A 13072-nucleotide genomic window follows, 5' to 3' on the forward strand; every position below is an offset into this window, starting at 1 on the left:
CTTCTTGGACAAGATAAAACTCTGTTAAATCCCTCTATACTAACATAGAGACGCTTGTTAATGTACTGTACCTGCAATATTTGCAACACCCGCATTTCACAATCCTGGAATATATAACATTCCTAACATTTGGGTTGGTGTATTCTAGTATATTTTTGACATTCATCCCCCTACTAAATGTGAGCTCTGGAGTCTCACCTAACAAAAATTTATAATCAGGGGAATATAACCTTCCACATATTATTTAATTTAATATTGATTTAAACAATGGAGCTTCCTTGTACTCTATCACCATAGCCCCTGATTTAGCATGCCCCTCCTATACTTTCTTCTTGTCATGTTTATTACTAAGGATGGGGGTGAGTTTATTTTCTTTTCCCCTAATAATCTTTTTTTATTTTAATAATAGGGAATTAGGATAGGCTCTATCTTTAAACATCTTTATTAATTTCTCTAACTCTTCAAAGAAGGCCTCATCCTCCAACACTAACCTAGAAACACATACCATTTGTCTTTTCACTATATTATTTTTCTTGTACTGAATATTAGCAATATATTTTCCTTCCTGCCTTTCTTTGGAAATAGTAATATCAGATGGTTAAAGTATAACTCCACCTTAGAACTCAAAAAACATTTATTTCATTGTATCTTTGTTTTTGAGATATTGTAATGCCTTAAAATCACTCCAAGTGCTTATTTTACAGTTTTAATGTGTTTCCCTCAAAATGGTATATGATGGAGCCTGCCTTGGTAATGTGATCTTGTTTTCTTGTTTTCATTCCTTCTTCCCAGAATACATTTCAAGTCCCCTTTATATGAGTCATGCTAGACATAAGGAAATGGTACTGTTTTCTCATGCTATTACGACAGAATGGGAGGACTGTGAAGTACTATCATCTAAACACACTTTCTGTAACAGAGCTACTTCTCTGTTTCCCTGACTGAGCCTCATTTATCTGTCTGTCAGAGTGTGTTCTATGCTATAAATAGCTGTTAGCTAATTCTTGCAAAAGAAAGTAGATAAATAACAAGTTTTTGTAAAAGGAGTCTTTTGTAGTCCGAAAAAAACTGACATACCTTCCCCCATACTCTCATGCTGAGGTGTGAAAATTCTTACTGCAGTAAAAGATCCTTGGTGTATCATGATAAGTAGTAGGACTCCAAACTGTGTGTGTGTGTAACAGAGAACTAGATTATATGTGTGTACTTCATGTTCTTTCAAGAAAAACAAATCAAAATGGAAATTTTTGGTAAATATATATGTGTGTCTACACATAAAGACACACCCACACACGGATATGTATATGTGTGTATAAAAATGTATTTAGCATGTAGAATACTATATGTGGTATGCAGTACTGTGTTTAAATACACGTCTGACTGTGTGTGTGTGTGTGTGTGTGTGCGTGTGTGTGTGTGCGTGTGTGTGTGTGCGTGTGTGCGTGTGCGTGTGTGTGCGTGTGTGTGTGTGTGTGTGTGTGTGTGTGTGTGTGTGTGTGTGTGTGTGTATTCATGTGCATTTTAAGTACTTCTGATTTCCTTTTCTTAGTATTTTAATGCAATGGCACATAGTAAATGTATGTTAAAGTAAATTTATCTGTATATTTGCCATCAATTCTCACATTTCCTTTGTGGACTACAAAATGCTCATGCACTCTGTCAATGTAAGGACTGGCTCAAAGTCAGTGTGACTCTCTTACAATGGATCTGCATGTACCAGATATGCATCCCCCTCTGGAAGGATGCCACAAAAAAGCATAAAAGACCTTTTTGTGAACAGAGTATCAGTGCACCTAGCTGATAGGATTGCCACCTGTCTCCCTTTCTGCATTCTGTCCTGTGTGTGTGAGGCCACAGGGATGGCCTTTAGTCAACTGGGGCCCTAAGAAAAAGGACTCCACATCACCTCCCCACACCACCCAGTGCCCCGCCTTGGTCTACCTACATCATTCAGGTTACTGGAAAAGTGCCCCTGCTAGAGCGGTGCCCTAGGCAGCTGCCTAGTTGGCCTATGCCTAAGGCCAGCTATGTGTAAGGGGGCTTGAAAATGGTAAATGCACTGACAACTTTACAATAAAAAAATATTTTCTGACTTTTCTCTAAATGTCACAGAAATCTTTGATACAATATTTAAGTCATCTTAACATATAAACTATTATAAATAACCAAGATTTAAAACTTAGTATTTCAATACTGTGTTGCTGTTTATGTAAATTTGTTAGAAGAGGTGACAACTGTCTTTGAACCATTGACTGATCAAATTGCTTTGTTTTGCTATGAAAGGGAAGTGTTACGTTCTCCTCCTCTCTGCAATTAAAACAGTGGAAAACAATTCCACAGCTTTCTATCTTTTTTATATCTGCTGCTGTGTTCCTGAAATAGCAGGATTAATTGCCCATCTAAGATTGACAGCAGTACCCGACAGGGTAAACTGTGTCTATGATATGTCATACAGGTGGAGATAGATTCCTCTGCAAAGTATGTGGGAAGTTGAGCTTAAAAAAAGTAGGCAGGCTTTCACTTCCTTTGACTTCAATTCAAGGAAATAAAAGTTTTAAAAAGTATAAGCAGGTTTCTGGTACCTGCACAATGCTGGAACCATATAGGAGGGAGAAAAGAAACCTAAACACAGAGTTCAACTGTAGGAAAGGGCGGAGTTTTCCTTTAATATTATCAAAATTATACGTACATGTAAACTTCAAAAAAAAACAACTCAAATGATTTAAATAATCAATGAATTCCATCAAAGATGTAAGGTCTCCATCCCCAAAAATTAAAATCTCATCCAAGAATTTGAAATATTGAAATACCTTATTAAATAGGGGACTATTGAAAACCCTTTTGTGTTCCCAATCAGCTAAGACTAAGATGGCATAGTTTGGGGCACATCTTGCTCCATAGATACACTTGTTAGTTGATGAAGGTATTCTTCTTCAAGATATATATAATTATTATTTAAAACTAATTCCAAAAACTCATGGATGACTAATATTTCCCTGTTACATTTATTTTTATCTTGTAGTAGTATTTTATAGAAATGTTGCAAAACTACATCATAAGGTATAACAGGGTATAAATTAATCACATCAATGATGACAAATAAAATAACAACAATCCTAACAATAATAGCCTTTATGTTGTATGATTGGTTAAAGAATTGGCTTATTAATGGTTTTACTAGCATTCTGGATGTGTGCGTTAGTTCATTACAGTATTATCAATTTTGATGCTGTGACATGATTTTGTGTTTTTTGCAATTTTATGGTATAATGTGTGTGGTATGACTGGGCCTCTGTGTGACTGGCTAGCTTGATGTGATACAAAAACTATTTGTGGAGCAATACTTTGACATTTCACTACAAAACACTACTAAAAAAGGTCAGTCATGTGATCACTTGTATGCTAGATATCTGAGGGCAGTGCCACACTGTATTAAAATGTATTCATGTGTGGTCATCTGGGTACAGTTGCACTGTGGTAAAGTCAGCCCTAATGTAAATGTATGTATAGGGTGGTGCAGCGGTTAATGCTGTCACCTCACAACAAGAGGTTCTCCGGTTCGATTCTTGGCTGGGGTGCCTTCTGTGTGGAGTTTGTATGTTCTCCCTGCGTTTGCGTGGGTTTCCTCTGGGTACTCCGGTTTCCTCCCACATTCTATATACATGCTTCTGGAGCATTTCTCCCAGGGCCTCCACTGAAAACAGGATCTGTGGAACCTAGTCGGACTTTCCCAGTCAACAAATGTTAAATAAAAATGGGAATGTACTTTATGTATTTTTCTGCACTTGGACTAAAAATATCCATTTTTGTTTTGTTGTTTCATCAGGTAAATGACTAGTATCCTGGCATATATTTGCCAGGGGTGGGAGAGAGAGTAGCATTGCAAAGGGAGTGTGGCTTGGAGAGCAGTTTGTAAGGGGTGTTGGCAAAGATCAACTGTGTTGATGTGAGTGCGGCTTGGTGAGGGGCAGCAGACTGGGAGCTGTGAGTACAAATCTTAAAATCTTGGCAATACCCGTGATTGACACCCAATGTTGTATATGAAATGAACAGGCTAAAATCTGTGATATGTGATAAAAATCTTACCTGTAGTTCATATGAATGTATGGCACATAGATGTTGTAAACTCACTTCTTCTCATTATTAATAACAGTATTTGCTATGCATGTTGTGACATATCTCATTCTGTAGAGTGTGCTAATACAAAAGCAGTAACATGAATAATGAGGACATGTGTCATATATACTGGACAAACTGTCCATATCTCACAATTCTTCATCGTGATGCTTATACAGTGTATTGTAAACTTTGATATCATGAGTAATAGCATGTATTGTGGCAAGAATGATCCCCTGTCATTGTCTACATCTCCCTGTTCTGAGCAATTGCCATTACATGAAATCCTCGCTATGTGTAACCTAAATGCTGCATGTGATGTTGCAAGCAGATGACAGCTCAGTTGGTGTAGTGGTACATTGCTGTGATTGTAGTGCACAGCATCCTGGGTTTGAGACTTGGCAGGGCTGATTATTTCATGCTCTGGAATAGACTTCCCATACATGTCAAGCAGAGCATATCACTGGCCTTCTTCAAAAGAAATCTTGATGAGTGGATGAGAAATAGAAAATTCACCCTGGGGATCACTCCAGTGGTTCTGCTTGATAGAGGCACTGTGAACTAACGTTGGACAGCATGATGCCAGGGTACCCCTATGGGCTAGGCTTGTAAAGGCTCCAGGGCCATTAGCCTAGTACACACCTATCATGCTAATGCTAGAATAGCTTTGTGCCTTGTATATATATATATATATATATATATATATATATATATATATATATATATATATATATATATGTATATATGGGTTCCGGATGTTTGCTCGAATACAAAACTCCAACTAGCTATGCTGGCACTACCTCACATCAACTAGTTACTGTATTTCATAATAATCCTATATTAATTGTTACATTTCTCACACTTTAGTTGAGTTTCAAAGCTGAACTGTTTCCACTGGTGCTGTAGTACTTAATGACATTGTGTCTGCTAGTTTTACAGGACACTAGTATGTTGAGCACTCAAACCAACAGTTTTACATTAAGAGAGTTTTCTGACTGCACTCTAGTGACAGAAATGTGGTGTAGCAAACGTGTCTTAGTTGGGAGTTCCTGACTGAAAGCTTATTGTGTGTTTTCCTCATTGGTCTGTAGGCCTTGCTGTTGTAATTTTATTTTTATTCTATATAAGCCCAACGTTTGTGTGGGTTTGTGCTCAGTTCCTTGGAGCTGCTCTTGGTTTTGCTACTTCGCCAGAAATGTACACTGAATATGCTGGATCTAAAGCCATCCACTGCTAAAAGAATGAATATAAGTATCATTTTGCACTTCTGCTGATTATTGTTACTGTATGTCATAAGAATCTTCTATTAATTGTTACATTTCTCACTTTAGTAGAGTTTCAAAGATGGACTGTTTCCACAGCTGCTGCACTGTTGTGGCAGATGTGTGTTTCAGTAAACTCATCTGAGTTTGGGGATGCTGGCTGAAAGCTTATTGTGTGTTTTCCTGACTGGTCTGTAGGTCATGCTGTTGTAAAACGTGTTTTTCTGATTCCATGTAAGGTCAGTGTTTGTTGTTGTAAGCAGTGCCCTATATAAATGCAAATGCTTTTATGTTAACATTTCCCTTAGAATAACCATCTCTGCAGCCTTCCCTACTCCCCCTGGTGATCTAGGAGCACCTGAGCTGCACACAGAGCAGCTGAAAGCATGGATAGGCACTTTCCTGCTATCACTGTGACCCACCTGGTGGACATGGGCATCCTGAAGCAATGTAGCAATTGTCTCATGTATACTGACAACCGCTTAGTCCATAAACAAGCAAACACAGTATGTGAGAGAATAGTTACACTATGAAAACTGATACACAACTCTCACATACTAACAAATCAAATGACAAATATGTTGTCAGCACACACACACACACACACACACACACACACATCATTTCTGTCACTAAATAACATCTTCACACATAAACCTACATATGTGGAGGTATTCACAAGTAACTTACCAAAACCACAGAGGCCTTCCATACATTGCCCTCAGAAGTCACATGCAAACAAAAATCAAGTCAACACCAACCGCTACACAGAAAAATGCACATCACAGTTTGTCTACTAGCAAATCCCTAAAGCAAAACACCACGCATTCAAACATCTTGATTGTAGGAGACTCCATCATGAGATACATGGATGCCACCCTCACTAGGTTGAATAAAGACAGGGTTATAGTCAGTTGCTGTCATGGGCAAGGATTCACCAGATCATGCAGGCACTCAGGTCACTCAACCACACATACCAGTATGATTCAGACATAGTTCATGTGTGTGTGAATGACCTGAGACTTACAGCCCTGGTATAGGAAGACAGACATGATGGACCTCTGTAAATACATGTCGCATGTTGGTATGAGCTTCACATTGAACAGCACTCTACCCTTAACAAAAATGATACCACAATGCAAACAGCAAATGATTGATTTCAATAATTGGCTTACCTATTGGTGTCATTCCAAGGGGATTCAGTATTTGTCAGCCTAGGATGATATGATTGAAAGACCACGCTGCTTTGCCAGAGATGGTGTGCACCTGTAGCCACTAGGCTTTTGAATACTGGCCAAGGTATTAGCCACCATTATAGTGCCTTTTTAGGCAGTGCTAAACCAACAGACCTACCAGTGCAATACATTCTTCTAATGCCATGCTGAAGGCACTACTGCTCAGTGCTTGGAGTCTTAACAACAAAATACACTTGCTGGAAGTTCCCCTCATCCTGGAGAAAGCTGATGTTTGTACAGTTACAGAGATGTGGTTTAAGGCTGTGGAAAGCACCCCAGCAGTGTAAGACTACAATGCCTCTCACACATTCAGACCACCCTCTGAAAAGGAAAAAAATGAAAGGAGGAGATGCTTCCATTTATATAAAAACAATCACATTTTGAGATTGGTCAAGAAGGATAACCTGCTTGAGCTACTCCACTTACAGCACAGGCAAAATCCTCCACCATATCATCGCTAACTACAGGTCCAATTTACTAGAATAATTTACCATTCACTCATTGACACACTACTCATGGGCAGTTTTAACTACTCCTCCATAAATTGGGAAACACACAACCACTAACATGTAGGGTCAGAGATTCCTGGACTTTGTCAATGCAAATGCTCTGGAACAGCTGATCTGCACCTCCACTAGAGGCTCAGATATCCTTGACATAGTAGTCACAAACATGGGGAATTATTGCACCCCCCACCGTGTAATGTCCTCATTGGTGCGATAAGATCATAAATTGGTCTGCTGTGAAATAAATGTAATGGTAGAACTCCCATCAAACCCTAAAGAATTTTCCAAGGCAAAATACTTTCTATTAAGTGATAGCATAAGTAATTTTAAAGCTTCCCCTAACCCTGAAAACACAGAGGCCTATGCAGAACTATACACAAATGTCCTGTACAATCACTTAAACAACTGCATAGAAACAGCAGTACCTGACTTAACTAAACCCAGGTCTAGCTGGACAAACAAGACACCCTGGTGGACCCCTGGCATAAATAGACTATACAACAGAAGGAAGTAATTTCTGTCCAGAAGTAAGTGTGGGGGGGGTCACAACATAGAAAAAAAAACTGATTATTCTCAACAGGCAAATCAGGGAAATAGTCAAGCCTTCAAAAGCTAAATATGAGACTAAAAAAGCCTCCAAAGCAAAGGATAAACCCAAAGTGTTTTAGTTACATCAAAAGTCTTAAGGAAAACACTCAAAATGTGCTGAGTTAGCTTTAGATGATACATCCTATACTCAGCCAGAATAAATAGCAAACCTGCTGGCTGATAAATTCAGCTCAAGTTTCTCCCCCTCATCACCTCCAGTTATTCCTCATGAAATACCCCCTACCATTCCTTTGCCTGTTATTACAAAAGAACAATTTGTCACTGAACTCTTTAAAGCTAGAAACATGGCATCAATGGACCCTGATGGAATCCCAGGGGTGCCTATTAAGTATCTTGAAACATGACCTAGCAGACCCAGACAGGCCTTGTCCCAGAAGAGTGGAGAACAGCAACAGTCATCACTTTGCGCAAGGGGGCACCATCAACGGACCCAGGAAACTACCGACCTATGAGTCAGATGAGCCTCATATATAAGGCTATGGAAAGGATAATCACGAACCTGATTAACAATGACATAGGAAATCTCCAGACTGTAGACCCAACCCAGTTTAGCTTTGTCAGGGGTAGGTCTTGCCTGCTCAGTCTGCCTGCTCAATCTGGTGGACTTCTTTGAGAAGATTGCCAAGAACATGGATGGGGGTAAGACAGTGTATATCGCCTGCCTTGAGACCTGGCAAGATATTTGACACAATATCCGACTAGGGTATCCTAGATAAACTCACACAATTGTGCATAAACCCCTACATCACCAGATGGATTGCCAAATGGCTCACAGATTGGACATGTTGTTAGAATGGGGGAGTTCACATCCAGCAAGAGGCCAGTCACCAGTGGAGTACCACAGGGTCAGTACTGGGCCCCCTCCTGTTTGGGATCTACTTTTCAAATGTCAAGGCAAATGTAAATGGTCTTTGGCTAAACAGATGACTGCAACTTGGGGACAATCATTGGCTCTCCAAATGATGTTGATATCCTACAGAAGGTCTTACGCAGGTTAATGATTGGTGCCAGAGCATGGCCTCAAACTATATGTAAAAAAGTACATAATAATACCCTCTGGGAAATCAAATCCTCCGGCAAATTATAACATTAATAGCCCCCCCCTTTTTTTTTTTATTTCTCCAAGTCTTTTGGGTTTCTAATACCATGACGGGAATGGACCCCATTCCAAAGTCAAAGTACGATTAAAGTTCATGAAATTAGTATTGTCTCACTCTTTGATGTTAGCCAAAAGTGCTCTTCGCAGCACCCGCAATATGCCCAGTAATGACTCCTTCTGTAATTTGTACGGTGTTGCATAAATTGGTAACATATCTAAAGACAATTGTAAATTCTTTTTTTTGAATCCAGTTGCTCCTACTACTATTGGAACTGTCTGAGTATCTTTCTTTCACATGGCTCTCGTTTCTGCCTGCAGATCAAGGTATTTTATGACGCAAGACACTGTAGTCACTAGGTGTGGCAATTTCAATGATCAATGCTACTTTTGTCTTCTTTTCTTGGACCACTATATCCATTTTTCTAGCATCTATCTTTTGGACTGTTGGTACTGGGTGATCCCATGTGATGGAAACTTCATCATTTTCTATGATTCTCTGTGGCTCATGTTTCCAGTGTTTTTCAACCACTTCGAAACCATAATGTTTACACAATCTCCAGTGTAACAATCTCACCACATTATTATGCCTTTCAGTATACAGTCCCTCTGCCATTAGAGAGTCACGACCAGCAATAAGGTGTGTGACTGTTTCCAATTCAGTTCCACAAAACCTACATATGTCTGTTTCTCCCACATGTTCAGTGTAGACCCAGTGGTGAGAGGTCTGGGTACTCAGATAGATAGTAATCTGAACTTTAATCACCATGTGTCCACGGTGGTGAGGAAATCCTTCTATTTGGCTCAGCTTATCTGTAAGGGCATGGCATCCAGAACTAAGGATATCATAATACCACTGTACTCAGCCCTCATCAGACCAATAATCAAGTACAGTGCACCCTTTGGCATCTATCTTGCCAGGTACCTGCAACAGTTGGGGCATCCTCAGAGGTTTGTCACCAAAAAAATACAGGGTATAACCTACATGTCATATGCTGACCTATAAAATCCTATCACTGTATTCAGCTTCCTACCAATGACTGATGGATGATCTGTGCCTGAACTACAAGGCAGTCTCTGACCCAGCTCTAATGGAAATGTTGCACATTCACAAAACTACTGCAAGGGGGTTACCTGCTCCAAAGATCTAAACCTGATCTCTGACATGAATAGATCATGCTGGAGAGACAGATATGTGTTCCAGAGATCGCCCCTCGTCTGGAATAGGCTTCCTATTCACGTGAACTAGAGCCCTTCCCTGACAATCTTTACATGCAGTCTGGACCAATGGATGGGAAATTGCAAATTCAATCCTGGGGTGGCAACCATGTCCCTTATGAGCAGAGGCAGTCTGTACAAATTGCCAAAACCTTGTTTCCTGACCCTTGTTATCTTTCCCTTAGGAATAGAAAGTTGGCTAAAACTTCCTAGGCTTGTAAGGGCTCTTGAGGCCTTAGCCTAGTAATCTGCTGTGAACCTACAAACCTATTAGTTGTGCAAATTAGATCGTCAGTGGTAGGTTTCAGGGAGAGAGTTAAAAATGTTTACAACAAAGACTTCTTTGAGTAGGTTGTACAACTTCTGTATGCCTTTATGAAATTTTGAAACCAAGGTATCTGGATTTCAACGTGATGTTGTCTCACTTAAGTCAGTCTGTTAATGTATGTTTGAACTCCAGTGGTTACACGTGCAACTGTGCTACAATGGTGTGTAACCTTTTCACAAATAACCCATCACTGTTATTCCAAAGTGCACTGTCATTGACACCCTGTACTGGGAAATAGGTACATAAATGACAGTGTATGTAATTTTTAGCAGGGAATTATGTCATTATATGGGACAAGCACAATGCTGTTATGTTGGCCTGTCCAGACACATACATTTGTCCCAAAAACCTGTGATACATAGTAATCAATGATCCAAACAGTGACATTTTACTACTTACATATGTGTATTTTCACATCATTAAAGCCAGACTTCTTTGAGTAGGTTGTACAACTTATGTATGTCTTTATGAAATTTTCAAACCAAGGTATCTGGATTTCAAAGTGATGTTGTCTCACTTAAGTCAGTCTGTTAATGTATGTTTGAACTCCAATGGTTACACTTGCAACTGTACTACAATGGTGTGTAACTTTTGCACAAATAACCCAGCACTGTTATTTCGAAGTGCACTGTCATTGACACCGTGTACTGGGAAACAGATACATGAATGACAGTGTATGTAATTCTTAGCAGGGAATTATGTCATTACATGGGACAAGCACAGTGCTGTTATGTTGCCCTATCCAGACACATACATTTGTCCCAAAACCTGTGATACATAGTAACCAATGATCCAGACTATGAAGTTTTACTACTTACACATGTGCATTTTCACATCATTAAAGTCAGACTTATTCTGTGATGCTTGTAATTCTTACTGTGCTCTCCAGATTATGTAACTAAATAGGTAGGAGGTTAATTTCTCACAGTGGCGACCTTGTGTGTGTGGTTTCAATGATAGGTTACTAACACCTCAACAACAAATGTGTAGTTTCCACTTCCACTCAGCAGATAAAATTTAATTTTGGACACAGCCCCATCTGCACTTTATCTCACTTTTAACAGAAACATCCTCTTTGCAACACAATGATGAGGTCATCCTGTCAAAAATGCACTCTTTCTCCTTAAGAATTAGACTTTTCCTGTGGCAATTGTGACAAATCATGTGTTCTGTGGATTATGCAACTAGAGAGGTATGAGATTCAAATTCTGCAGTGGACAAACTTGTATGTGTGACTTTAAAGTCGGGTAACAATAGCTTCCTGAAAAGACATGCTGTATCGACTGCCACTTAGTGGAAGGAGTTAACCTGGGAGAGGACTGTTTCATCCCCGTATCCCACTTTTATCACAAATATGTTCTCTGCAACACATTTATCATGTCACCCTTTCATAAGTGCAGTCTCTAACTATAAAAGTCAGAGTTCTCCTGTGGCATTTACCTCTAATACTGTATTCACTAGATAGAGAGGAGGTTCAAATCTCACAGTGGTTAACTTGTATGCATGGCTTCATTATCTATATATATATATATATATATATATATATATATATATATATATATATATATATATCTTCCTCAACAGATGTGCTTTATCATCTTCCAGTTATGGAAAAAAATAACTTCTGAGAGTATTCCCTATCCCCCATCCCACTTTTACCAGAAAAAGTTTCTCTGCAAAACACTGATGAGATCATCCTATCATAACTGCAGTCTCTCACTACAAAAGTTAGACTTCTGCTGTGGCACATTGGCAGGTGATACTATGTTCTCTAGAATGTGTAACCAGATAGGTAGGAGGTTCAAATCTCACAGGGATGAACTTCTGTGAGAGAGTGTGTGTGTGTGTGTGTGTGTGTGTGTGTGTGTGTGTGTGTGTGTGTGTGTGTGTGTGTGTGTGTGTGTGTAGCTTCAATGTCAGGCATGTATAGCTTCCTGAACATATCAACTTCTAGCCATGGGAAAAATGTAATCTGGGAGAGTATTCCCCCATCCCCATATCCCACTTTTGCAACAAACATTTTCAGAGTTCTCTTGTGGTGCTATACGGTGTTCTCTAGATTGTATAACTAAATAGGTAAGAAATTCCGATCTCACAGTGGTGAAATTGTGTGTGTGGTTCTAATGTTGGGTACATAAAGTCTCAACAACAGATAGGCTGTGTCAGGAGGGAAATTTAACTTTGGACACATCTCCATCTGCACTTTATCCCACTTTTATGACAGACTTATTCTCTGTATCACACTGATAAAGGTCATCCTATCAAAAGTGCACTCTCGACCCTTCAGAGTCAGACTTCTCCTGTGTGTAGTTGCAGCTTATATAATGCTGTGTTCTCTAGAGTCTGTGACTAGATAGGTAGGAGGTTCAAATCTCATAGTAGGGAACTTGTGTGTGTGGGTACAATATCAGGTACATATATCTGCCTGAACAGACATGCTGCATTAACTTCCAGCCAGGACAGCATTTTAATATAAGAGAGGCTAGCCCGATCCCCTTATCCCATTTTTACCACAAACATCTTCTGTGCATCACACTGATGAGCTTATCGTGTCAAAAGTGCACCTGTACCCTTACAAGTTAGATATCTCCTGCATCACTTGAGGCTAAGTCTGTTTTACAGATCATGTAATAGAATAAGTAGAGGACTTGAATCCAGCATAGATTAACTAATGTGCTTGTCTGCAGTGCTGTGTATAACTG

Source organism: Protopterus annectens, chromosome 1.part2 (assembly GCF_019279795.1).
Source record: "Protopterus annectens isolate FY-2018-M chromosome 1.part2, PAN1.0, whole genome shotgun sequence".
Taxonomy (NCBI): Eukaryota; Metazoa; Chordata; order Ceratodontiformes; family Protopteridae; genus Protopterus; species Protopterus annectens.